The 12,566-nt window shown below is 45.6% G+C and overlaps 1 protein-coding gene across 1 annotated transcript in view; it reads right to left on the bottom strand.

Annotated features, from left to right (window-relative positions):
* LOC138295451 (uncharacterized) overlaps nt 1-12,566 on the bottom strand; it is a 285,396-nt gene that overhangs the window by 136,961 nt on the left and 135,869 nt on the right. The window lies entirely within an intron of this gene.

Below are 12,566 nucleotides of genomic sequence, written 5' to 3'. Positions count from 1 at the left end.
AAAATACTATATTATACAAATATAGTGTTAAAACGTATTTTTTATTTTGAACATATACACAAGAAAGTGTACAGAGTAGCGCATTAATCACTACAAATTTTCACGCTATTAAACAAAAAAGCGCAATTGACCCTAGACTGCTAAAATAATATATAGAAAGTTATAAATACACAATTTAACCTACTTCCACTTAAATACATTGGCAATAGTTTTGTCAATGACAACAAAACCTAAAATGTACCAATATGTAAGACCCTAACCCAGAAGATAGCAAAATGCAGACCTCAGAACACTGCAAAATTGTGCTAAAAATTGCATGGCTGCCACCTCTGGTAAACACAGCTATTAGCCAAACATAATTAGGGCTACTGGTTTTATGGTATTTATTTTTTAGCATTTTCCTCTGTATCTATATTTATTTTTGGCCATCTTATTGGCATTTGTCCATATATATTTACTGTTATATGAACAGATGATGTGATAACTTGTGTATTTTTGCATTTATCTATTGAAAATGTGCACTGATACTTAGAAGCCTATAAAATGTTTGCATTTTATGCAACCAAAACTAATAAAATGATAAACAGACATTCACAAAATAGTATATTAGCACGTACACGTTGAGACATGCAGTAATTCAAGTGGATCTCATTGAGCTTTGTAACGCGGCATGGTGCCCATATGTACAGCTACTGGACTGAAAGTCACTAATCTGAGCATGGTGAGTCACTCAAAAGAAGCCAAATGATTTGTATTTTTCCACTTTTAAAAATAAATGCAGACAGGAAAGACAATGTTTTCTGTCTGTATTATTCTGTAAAAATCAGCAAAAATTGAAAACAGGGAGCCTTAATCGTAATCACTTCTTGGCTATATGTACCGTGACCAAACATGGCACACTATATAACTACATTTTATGAAAATTATAACTGTACCACTATTTACATTATTTATATATTACAAAAAACTAACATTTACACAATATAAAGTATATTCCGGCCGCATTCCATGTACATCCTTTCCCACACTTTCACAGTAGGTCTGCTTCAATGTAGACACTCCCCTCTACGGCAATCCACTCTACACTATTCACTCCACGCCACTACACTTTACGTCACTCCAGTATACACCACTACACTGTAAGCTAATCCACTGTACGCCACTCCACTGTACTCCAAGCCACTCCACTCTTATACTGTTCACCACTGTGTTCTATGACACTACACAGTGTATGCTACTTAACTGCATGCCCCTCCACTGTATGCCTCACAAATGTACAGTATTCCACTGTACCCAACTACACTCTACGCTACTGTACTGTATGCCATTTCACTCAGCACCACTTCATGGTACACCACTGCACTGTACACCCCTCCACTCTACTGCCCTCCAGTGTACTCAACACCAGTACACTCGACTGCACTCTGCCAAAATCCAAAGAATGCTAATGCTAATACAACACTACATGCTACCCACTCCACTAAACCCCACTCTACTGTACGTGACTACACTATGCACCTTTAGAGATAACTCTATTCCACTGGACTCTACGCTACTCCTCTATATGCCACTCTACTGTACGTCTCAAGACTTAACGCCACTACTTTCAATGTTATTCCACTCAAGATGACTCCACTGTACTCCACTCCACTGTATGGTATTTCACTCTATGCTACTGCTCTAGATTCTTATACACTCTACCCAAATCCAGTGTATGCTACACCGCTGTGCACCACTACATTGTACATCACTACAATACAAGCCACTCCACGCTATTTGAATTTATGGCACTACACTGTACTCCACTCCACTCTAGGTAAGTCAACTGTACACCATTCAACTATACATGACTCCACTGTATGTCACTCCACTGTACCCTACTACTGTCTATGCCATTCCACTTTACCCCACTCTACTTTACCGCACTCTACTCTACCCCACTTCACTGGATGCTATTTCAGTATACAATATATCACAGTATGACGCTACTCAGTACAAGACCCCTGTATGTCACTCCACTGTACGCCACTATATTGTACACCAATATATTCTACAATATTCAGAGGACACAACTCTATTCTACCACATGCCACTGTATGCTATCCAATGTCCATTGTATATGATAAATGTAAAAGATAATTATAACTTTAGAATTGCTAATGTTTATCTCATTTAAGTTGAGTTTGTATACCAGAATTAATGTTTTCCTAACTGTAACTTAGCTTTAACATTTGTTTTTCTTGGTGTCATTTAAGATGCAATCTGTGATGTAATAAACAATGTCATAGAGCATGTCACAAGTAACATAACCTGTGAGGTCATAAGCACTGCTTGGCGGTGTAGCAAATGAGCTCTGTGTTTATTTTTAAATTCAAAACAATAAATGGTGTCACTGACAAATTCACCTAACTATAATGTTACTTTTACCTTGGTCAGAGTTATTTCAAGTAACTATAACTCGTGCCATAAGGTAACTATATTTTTCCTCAATAATTTTACTGCAAATACAACACATTGATATTATCAATAATTTTATCAAAGATGTCATGAATGCTGTAATATGTGGGATAATTAGCAGTGCATGGTGAGGGTGTGAGTTATAGTTACCTTAGGGCATGAGTTATAGTTACTTGAAGTAACTAATTATAATAGTTTAATTTCTATGGTTTGTATATTTAAAATGTGAGCCTAACTATAACGCCCTGATAACCTTTGGTTTTTTAAATTAATTTCTATTTTTTTTTATTCTATTGCCTAGCTATATTGTCCCTGTAACTTGTTTTTCGCAATGAAGTTTTTAATTTTTTACGCAAAGTAATTTTAAATTACTGTACGTTAATCCAACCACAGCAGCGCATGGCCGTCGGGCATGTACGGCAGGAGTTGGCTGCAGGGCCTGCGGCCAACCCCTATAACCACCCAACCCTGCCCCACACAGGAGCTTTGGATGTGTGCAGTGGGGTGGGCTGCGGGGCTTGGCCTGAGGCCAACACCCTATAACCACCCAACCCAGGCGCCACCCACAGCCTTTGCAGTGCCCAGTAGGGGTTGGCAGCAGGACCTGGCCTCTGGCATTAAGCTACAAACCTTGTCCCATGCATGGCCTTCAGCTGTGAGCAGCACGGGTTGGCCACAGGGCCTGGCCTACCCTCTATAAGTAACGAACTCCACGCCACTCACACAGAGTTTGGAGCTTAAAAAGGGGCAACATTAAATATATATATTGAGGGGGGCTGCATGGGCAACTGGGGACCACCACCTCCTCGGGGCTACCTAAAAACATTGTTGGGGGGGCCACACAGACCCCCCCCGGGGACCACCACCTCCTGAGGGCTAGCTAAAAACATTTTTGGGGGGCCACATGCACCATGTGGACCTCCTGGGCCCCATGGAGTACCCACTCTTCAGGCATCAAATTAAAAACAGTTGGGGGGGGCATGTGAACCCCCCCCCCCCCCGGGACCACCACCTACCTGGGGCTACATAATTTTTTAGGGGGGGGGGGGCACACAGACCACCCTGGACACCAAGGACCACCACCTCCCTGGGGCAACAAATTTTAAACAGTTAGGGGGCCGCACGGAACCTACTGGGCCCCGGGGTCCACCACCTCCCCAGGCCCATTTTTATATTTTAAAGTGGGAGGGAGCCAGGTGGTCCCCCTCCCTAGGCTGAATTCGGCACAGGAGGCCACATCCTCCTTGCCCACCCAGGGTGCCCAGTATTGTTTGATGGAGACTTCAGGGGAGCCTCACGGCCCCCAGGCTCCCACTGACTCCTTGCCTCTTGCGGGAGCTGGCTTGCTCCCGCATGCATAGAGCCGCTGAAAATGAAGCTTCCTGCATGCAAGAGCAATCTTCATCTCTTTCCCTACCCGCATGACAGCGGGAAGGAAAGAGGTGAAAACTCTGCTTCCAGCAAGCGGAAGCAGTTTTAATGCTCCAGCTAGCTGGGAGCGGAGTTATGATTGCTTTTGCTTGCCGGGAGCTGTCATAGCGCCTGCCAAAACCGGCCCTGGGGAGGGGGGCAGTCCCCAGGGCCATATATGGCTCCAGGAGGGGGGCCAAGCATGGGGGAAGTGGTGATCCCGGGTGCTCCATGATTTTAAAAGTATTTATGGCAACAGGGAGGTGGTGGCCCCCAGAGTCAGGGTGGTCCTCATGGCTCCCCTGTTTACTTTCAAAATGTAGCCCTGGGGAGGTGGCGGTGTCCCGGAGAGGTCTGCTCAGCCCCCCTTTTTCTTGTTAAAATGTGCCCCAGGGAGGTTGTGGTCCTGGGGGGGTCTGCATGGCCTCCCCGCATAATTTAATTGCTCTTTCCTCGAGGAGGTGACGGTTCCCGGGAGTCTGTGCAGCCTTCCCCCTGAATTGTTAAATTATTACAGCCTGAGGAGGTGATGGTCTCTTTGGCCCGGGGGGTTTGCGCAGCCCCCCAATATTGCGTTGAACCCCAGGGAGGTGGTGGGCACTAGGGCTTTAATAAGCCATGGGGGGGCTATGCACCCCCTCCTTTCTTCATTACGTATACCCCAGGAAACAGGCCAACCCAGGAGAGATAGATAAACAAGAAGTGTGGAAGAAAGTGTTTTAATTCTCAACAACATTCTTGGATTTTGCTGATTATTGAAAAAAAATATTTTTAGGCCTGGCAGGATCCCAGGGAGACCCCTAGACTAAGGCTATGGGGGTTAGGGTGTTCCTACCCAAACCCTGTTTCTTTTTTGTGTTTTTTGTGAAGACGAGTCCCAAAATGGCTGTCAACACGTCCTGGTAAAAGTGTTCACAGCCAACCAGATCTCAGCAGATCTCCCTGTATCCGCGGCTCTAGATATGCACATTTCTTCTCCTTTTAACATCTCAGATTCCTATCACTAGGAGAACAAGGCAAGGGTGTCTCTGTTCGCCCTTGTTATTTGCTTTATATATTGACCCATTTATTGCCTGGTTAGAGAACAATAGTAGGATTCTAGAAACCTCAGCAAGTCAAATACAGTACAATGTGCTTGCATACGCTGAGGATATACTAGTTGCCACACTGTATCCCTGCAGTGCTATAGGGGCTACAGAAGCAGAAGCCAGTACATGAGACTCAATTGCTGGATGCCACCTTAACGAAGGCCTTAACGAAGGTTAGACTCAAGTGCTCAGCACTGAAGGCCTTAAACCTGGTTATCAACTGTGGGTTGATGAAGTCGTTAACTTGGGGGTGACCCTCATGTCTAGCGCTGAGTTAATACCCGAACTAAATTTGGCCCAACTGCTGGGTAAGATTAAGCACGATTTGCAAAGAATTAACAATTTGTATCTGACTTTAATAGGGAGATGCAATGTATTAAAAATGTTGGTCCTCCCAAGAGTACTATATCTATTTAGAACTATACCATTAGAAATTCATCGGAGCTGGCTTACTACACTGGAGAGTCTATGTTTTAGCTTCATATGGAAGTTTAGGAAGCCTAGGAAGGCAGCAACATATATGGTTCACCCCAGGGTTCAAGGAGGCTGGGCAGTGCCTAGTTTCTTGTATTATTACTGGTCCTGGACCCTCATAACATCAGTCTGGCAGCATTGCCCTCCATTTATGAACTCACAATGGGCTTATAAAAAAAACCAGGTTCAAAACAGTTGATGGAGCGTTCAAGGCATGGAGACAGATCAGCAGGCGATTTAACATCCCTAGGTTTAATTGCTACACCCTACTTTGGAACTCCCCTGCTTTGCCAGGTCTATTTCAAGACGGTATGTCAAAACGTTATGAGGCCTGTGGGATGGAGACGCTGGGTGACCTATACGAAAAACGGCCATTTTGTTCCTTTCAGGAGCTTCAGGATACGTTTGGGCTGACGAAGGAGACATTTTATAAGTATCTGAGGATCCCAGATTATTTCTGTAAATTAGACAAGAATCAGATTTCAGTTGCTGAGCGTCCGGTAATAGATAAGGTGGATCAAGGGTGTCAGATTTACGATCAGTTAATAGAACGTCTCTCTGACAATATGGAGTCTCAGAACTCGAGGTGGAAATACTCTGGGATTTCCTCACAACATGAAAGAAGGTACTTTTAAAGGACAGCTAGCGAGGAAGGGCCACATGTATCTTGAAGGGGAGGCCAAGCCCACTGTCTTCTGGTTTGAAGAGTTGCAGATGATTTTTTGTTAATGCTCAACTATTGCATTTACCTATAGGAAGCCACAATGTATGTATTTTGATATATTGGAACTCATGTCTGCAAAGTTAAAAAAAAAAAATACATATGCGCCTGGTTTTTGCACCTACAAGACATCTTGGTATTACACAAGGCCGAACTGGCCATACAGAGCAGCGGCATTTCCCCGGGAGGCTGGAATCATGGGGGGCAGCTTTTGCTACTGGGAGGTTTTGCAGCAGAGCAGCAGTTTTGACAGCACTGCAGACGTCCTTGTGTATTCAACCGTTTTCAGGAAACAATAAAAGTGCCAAGATACCTCTGGTGATTAATGTACCTGCTGGTGACAGATTGGGATTCTTTCTAGTGGCAGTTGTGACTCATGTAAGGTAGCACAGAGGGTTAATGTGCTTAGTGCAAAGAAGGCTCACTATTCTGATCATAGAATGGTATTTTATGTGCAATGCTCAGTGGGATACTGCTTTTGTCACAGGATCTTTTTGCTACTGGGCAGTTCATAACTTACAATTATGATCTAGCACAGTGAGCTATGAACTGCCATCAAAGAGCCGCATGCAAACTTCATGGTGCAGGTTAGAAAGTTATGTTTCTTTCCCAGCCTTTGATTATCCTAATTGTGCTAAAAAGGGTTTGTTTGGGTTAAAATAAACTGTTATTAGTAAAGTCAGCCCTAACCACTGTGTTACGTTCTGAATCCTGAGTTTATGCTTCCCAAGACCAAGCACTCTTAAACAAATGCCTACCAGTATGGATGACTTGTGAATCCTATACCTTTGTAGGCCCCTTTGTCTTATGTAACATTTTCTATACATTTACACATGCCTGATTCGTTGCCTCTGTATGTGTGTGTGATCTAAAGTTCTCCAACAACCTAAGCTGGTAAGAGAGACGCTATAAAACAAATGAAATACAGTGAGAGAGGGACTATGGAGAGATGACAGGCACTGCTAGAGGGTGATGGCGACAGAATCATTAAAAAGCCCCAATAAAGATTAATGTATTGTGGTGCACACTAAGGTCATTATTTACTATGTTTTAACAACAAATGCAATTGAATATGTAATGAAAAATGTGTTGTAGAATGCACAGTTTTTCCCATTTCTCCCCCATATTTTCTATGGGGTAGGGCAGGGAAACCCACCACTCCCACTGTAGTGGTCAGACTCGCTCGCTATGCTTGTTGTGGGAGCTGGTCTGACAAAATTTGCCATGGCTGCTTTGGGTTCGCAGTCTGGCTGTCAAGTCAGAATATATCCACTCAGAAGATTAGGATGAAAGGATGTCTATGGGAAACTGGCACTTTGTTGCAGTATCCTCCTCTCCCCACACACTTTGTGCCTGGCTTCTGCATGCAACTTGGACTGGAGTGCACTGGGGTCCTGCTAACCAGGTTCCCAGAGACAGTGTTCTTTCCCTAAAATATTGGTAAACATTGGAAAGGTAACTGGATACAACTTTACCTACCACTATAAGTTCATAGTAAAAGGTACTTAGGTACCCAGGGCATTGGGTACTATGGGTAGGCCCCTGATGGCAGCAGCATTGATTGTGCCACCCTCTAGGGCCATGCATCCAGATGCACCCAGAACTGCCACTGCAGGCTGGGTTTCCTGGTGCAAACCTAAAACACAAACTCGACATGGCACACTGCCTTTGTGCCCTGTCCACCATACACTGCATATACTATGTATAAGACACCCCTCTGGCAGGCCTTCCAGCCCTAAGGCAGGGTGCACCATATCATATGTGAGGGCATAGCTGCATGAGCAATATGCCCCCACTGTGTCCTTGCCAGACCTGGGATAGTGAGTGAACAGAGCAGCCATTTCAATATATGTGCTGGACACTGGCCAGTACGAGTTTTCCAGCTACATGGTGGCCACTCTGAACCCTGGGTTGGTTGGTATCAAACAACTGAGAATGATAAATCCAAACTGGTACCAGTATTGGATTTATCCCCAAATGTACCCTGGGGTAACCTTAGAGGTGCTCCCTGCTAAAGCTAACTACCCTGGCACGGTTGCTGACTGATCCTATCCAGCCTGCCACCTCCAGACACTCAATCTACAAACCTTGTGGGGAGAGACCAGTCTCTCTGGTTTGTAGAACTAGGCCCTTCCTGGGTGGAGGTGCTAACGCCTCCTCCCTCAGGAATGTGCACTGCCCTGGCGACGAGCTTAAAAGGGCTTGCCGCCTTTGAAACTCGACCCCCAGGCCTGCTGCTAGCAGCTCATGGTCACCCCCTCCTTTGCAAAACCCCACTTTTGGAGGGGGAACAAAGGTCAGAAACTACACAAAGGGTAGGAGGAGTGGCCCCACCTGACATGCACCACCCCTAAGGTGTTGCCTGCGAGGTGGGCACTCCATTTCATTTCCCTCCATCTTGGATGGAAGGAAAATAGCCAATCAGGGATAGGGAAGTGACCCTGCCCACAGGAAGTAGCCACCCGAAGCTAGGTGACCTATTGGTCATTACCAGGTTCCCCCTAAAATTCCCGCTAAATTCAGTATTTAGTAGGCATCCCTAGACCAGGTAATCAGATTCGATGGACAAAAGAAGACCAGCACCACAAAGATCCAAGGCACATGAAATATGGACCTGCTGCAACAAAGAAAAGGCGCCAAACCCTGCCTGCTGCACCCAGGACCAGACAATCACCGCTGAGGAGCGGCTGGACCACTGGAAAAACTCTAAAGAACCCCAGAGAACCTCCAGGCTTTGAAAATCGCCCAAGAACTCCCTCCAGAGTGGAGGTACCAGTCTGCAACAACAAGAAACCAGCAAACCACTGAGGGTCACTTCACTGACCAGCCGCTAACTAACGCACCAGAAGTCGCAGCTGGACTCAACGGCACACCGATGACGCAAGGACAACCCTGCAAGAGTGCCATGTTTGGTGGCAATATGCCTGCCAGTGGTCAAACCGTACTAATACCCTTGGTATTGGTCAGCTAACGTCTAACACCAAGAAAGCCGGTCAACCTGGGGCTGAAAAAGAACCAGGAGGAAGCTCCCATTGAGGGACTTCAGGAACACCCCAGTCCTCCAGCCAGAGTACCCCTATTGACCTGCAAATGACCCTTGAACTGACTTACCTCCTGCTCCAGAGGGCATCCTTGCACACAGCTCCTGGCTCACTGATTCGCTGTGCACCCGGCTGCCCCATGCACTGAGGGTCCCCCACCCCTTGTGACCTCAACACTCTAAGGGGACCCCAAGGAACCATCTGTTAACTTACCTGTGCAGTGCTTTTCCAAGTGGTCCCTCGCAGTGGCCCTGCACCAGCTCCAGAGACCTTTCTTTGCTGCTCCCGCCAGAACTTGGAGCCCCCCGAACTTCTCCAGCTGGCACAGTGTGCCCATAAACAACCTTGACCAACCTGAAAAAGACAAACTTGGTAAACCAAATGTATGATTTTATATGTATTTTTAAAGGTGATCTTCCATTGATTCCTATGGTCCGTAATTACACACAATTTTGTTTTTAATTAAACTTCAAAAATTCATATCTTAGAAAGTACTTAACCAATTTTGATATTCTTGATCTTAGAAATTATATAAAAATCTGAAGTATGTTCATAAATTGGCCTCAAGTTATTCCTTTGAATGTGTGAGTTGCAAGACTGATACTGTGAGAACAACAAATGCTTTGCATTTCTCCAAGACTGGCCTAACTGCTCGATCTAGTTTTTATCCCTGAAAACGTATGTGTGGTTGTCTGAACCCCTGCACAGTGTGCCTAGCTTTGCACACTATATAGAGGGCCAGCCTCCTACATTTGGTGGATGAGCAGTGGGATAAAGACTTTGCATTTGCTGATACCACTTTGTCAATTTTCTGAGCAAACGGATAACTCTCCAAATTGTCTTTAGTTAATTATTTTTTGATTTTAAATTGACTTAACATTTTTTTGCAAATTTCAAAAATAATTGTTAGGGCCCTGGTTAGGTCCCTACAACTTTAGCAAAACGTTTTTTAAAGTCCTTACCTAGGGGATTCCACATTTTTAAAAAGGTCCCAACTTTAGTGAAGTGAAAATGACAGATGCAGAGACCAAGAACTGGGAGCTCGAACTGGAACCTTATGAGGCATATAGCTATGACCAATTAAGGAGACTCTGCATGCTGTACCAAATTTGTACTGGAAAAATCCCCACCACATAGAAACTTAGGTTTCTGGTGGCCCAGCACGAAAAAGATAATCCCCCAGATGAAGTAGATGATGATGCATCTGTGATGGATGAAGAAGCTGTGGAAAATGAAGGTGAGGGTAGTTTCTCTCACTCTAGAACCCACAGAAACAGACCTGGACATTGTCAGGCTGACCAAGAGACTGGCCTTTAGAGAGGCAGCTTTTGTAAACAGGGAAACCAAGAAAAGAGTTGGGCCTAGGACCCATCTCTGGTGGCAGCAAACTAAAAAATAGGGAGGAAGAGAAACTAACTTAAGACTCTCAAAAGGAGTTGTTCACCCCCCATACCAAGAAGGAGATGATATCCAGAAATGGTTCAGTTCCTTTGAAAGAGCCTGCTTTGGGAGGGATGTCCAAAAGAAGCACTGGGGCACTCTGTTATGGGAATTGTTACCAGGAAAGTGCAGGGATAGGCTCCTGACACTTAGTGAAACAGATGCTAAATCCTAGGACCTCATGAAGGTTACTCTGATTGAGGGCTTTGGATTGACCACTGAGGAATACCGCATAAAATTCATGGAAGCTCAAAAAACCCAGAGTTAGTCTTGGGTAGAATTTGTGGACTTCTTAGTAAAATGCTAGGTGGTTTGTTAGAAAGCAACAAGGTACATGATTATGAAGGGCTATACAAGTTAATGATGAAAGAACACCTTTTGAGTAATTGTGTCCATGACCGGTTGCACCAGTAGCTACTAGATTTGGGGCCAGTCTCCCCTCAAGAGTTTGGAGGAAGGCTGATCATTGGGTTACAACTAGAGTGACCAAAACTAGAACTAGAGGGATGACCAAAAGAACGATTCAGGGAAGACCCTCTCCTGTCCCCCTCACCCCCCCGCCCAAGGGAAAAAGGTGGAACGCCCTAGAAATAAAGAAAGGGAGTCCTTAGGCCCCCCAAAAATCTGTCCAGGAGGGTGGGCCTAAAGACGCCTCACAAAACAAAGGTGGGTACCAGGGTAAAAACTGGGATGCCACTAAGGCATGGTGCCACATCTGTCAGAAGACAGGGCACCACACCAAGGACACTTCTTGTCCCAAAAACAAACCTACTAGTAAGCCCCCAGGGGTAACCAGTATAACCACTGGGGAGGACTCCTCCCCAGCCTGTTTCCCTTCTCTTCCTCGCCTGACAGACTAGGAAGCCGCTCCCAGATATTGGCTGAGTCTTCTGGCCTGTGGGCTTGGGGGTAGGGGGGGTTGTGTGGGAAACTGGAACTTTGTTGCAGTACCCCCCTCACCCCTCCCACACACTTTTTGCCTGGCTTCTGGATGCAACTAGGAGTGGAGTGCAATGGGATCCTGCTAACCAGGTTCCCAGGTCCAGTGTTCTTTCCCTAAAACATTGCAAATAAAATTGGATACAGCTTTAGCTACCACTATAAGTCCCCGGGAAAATGTACTTCAGTACCCAGGGCATGGGGTCTTAAGTGTAGGCCCCTGAGGGCAGCAGCACTTACTATGCCACCTTCTAGGGCCATGCATCCAGATGCACCCAGCACTGCCATTGCAGGATGGGTGTCCTGGTTCAAACCTAAAACACAAACTTGACATGGCACACTGCCTGTGTGCCCTGTCCACCATACACTGCATATACCTAGCCCTAAGGCAGGGTGCACCATATCATATGTGAGGGCATAGCTGCATGAGGAATATGCCCCCCCCTGTGTCCTTGCCAAACCTTGGACATAGTGAGTAAACAGAACAGCCATTTTAGTACATGTGCTGGACACTGGTCAATACAAGTTTCCCAGCTACATGATGGCCACTCTGAACCCTGGGCTGTTTGGTATCAAACAACTCAGAATGATAAATCCAAACTGGTACCACTATTGGATTTATTCCTAAATGTACACAAAGGTCACCTTAGAGGTGCCCCCTGCAAAAGCTAACTACCCTGGCATGGTTGCTGACTGGTCCTATCCAGCCTGCTACCTCCAGACACCCAAACTACAAACCTTGAGGGAGAGACCCTTCTCTCTGGTTTGTAAAACAATGCCCTTCCCGGGTAGAGGTGCTAACACCCCCTCCCTCAGGTATGTGCACTGCTCTGGCTTCGAGCTTTAAAGGGCTTACTGCCTTTGAAACACGACCCCCAGGCCTACTGCTAGCAGCAGATGGTCAACCCCTTTGCAAACTTCCACTTTTGGCGGAAGCAAAGCAGGAAACTACACAAAGGGTAGGAGGAGTGGCCCCACTTGGCATGCATCACCCCT

Source organism: Pleurodeles waltl, chromosome 5 (assembly GCF_031143425.1).
Source record: "Pleurodeles waltl isolate 20211129_DDA chromosome 5, aPleWal1.hap1.20221129, whole genome shotgun sequence".
NCBI lineage: Eukaryota > Metazoa > Chordata > Amphibia > Caudata > Salamandridae > Pleurodeles > Pleurodeles waltl.
The sequence above is the reverse complement of the archived record's forward strand: the minus strand, read 5'-3'. Positions and strand labels throughout refer to the sequence as shown.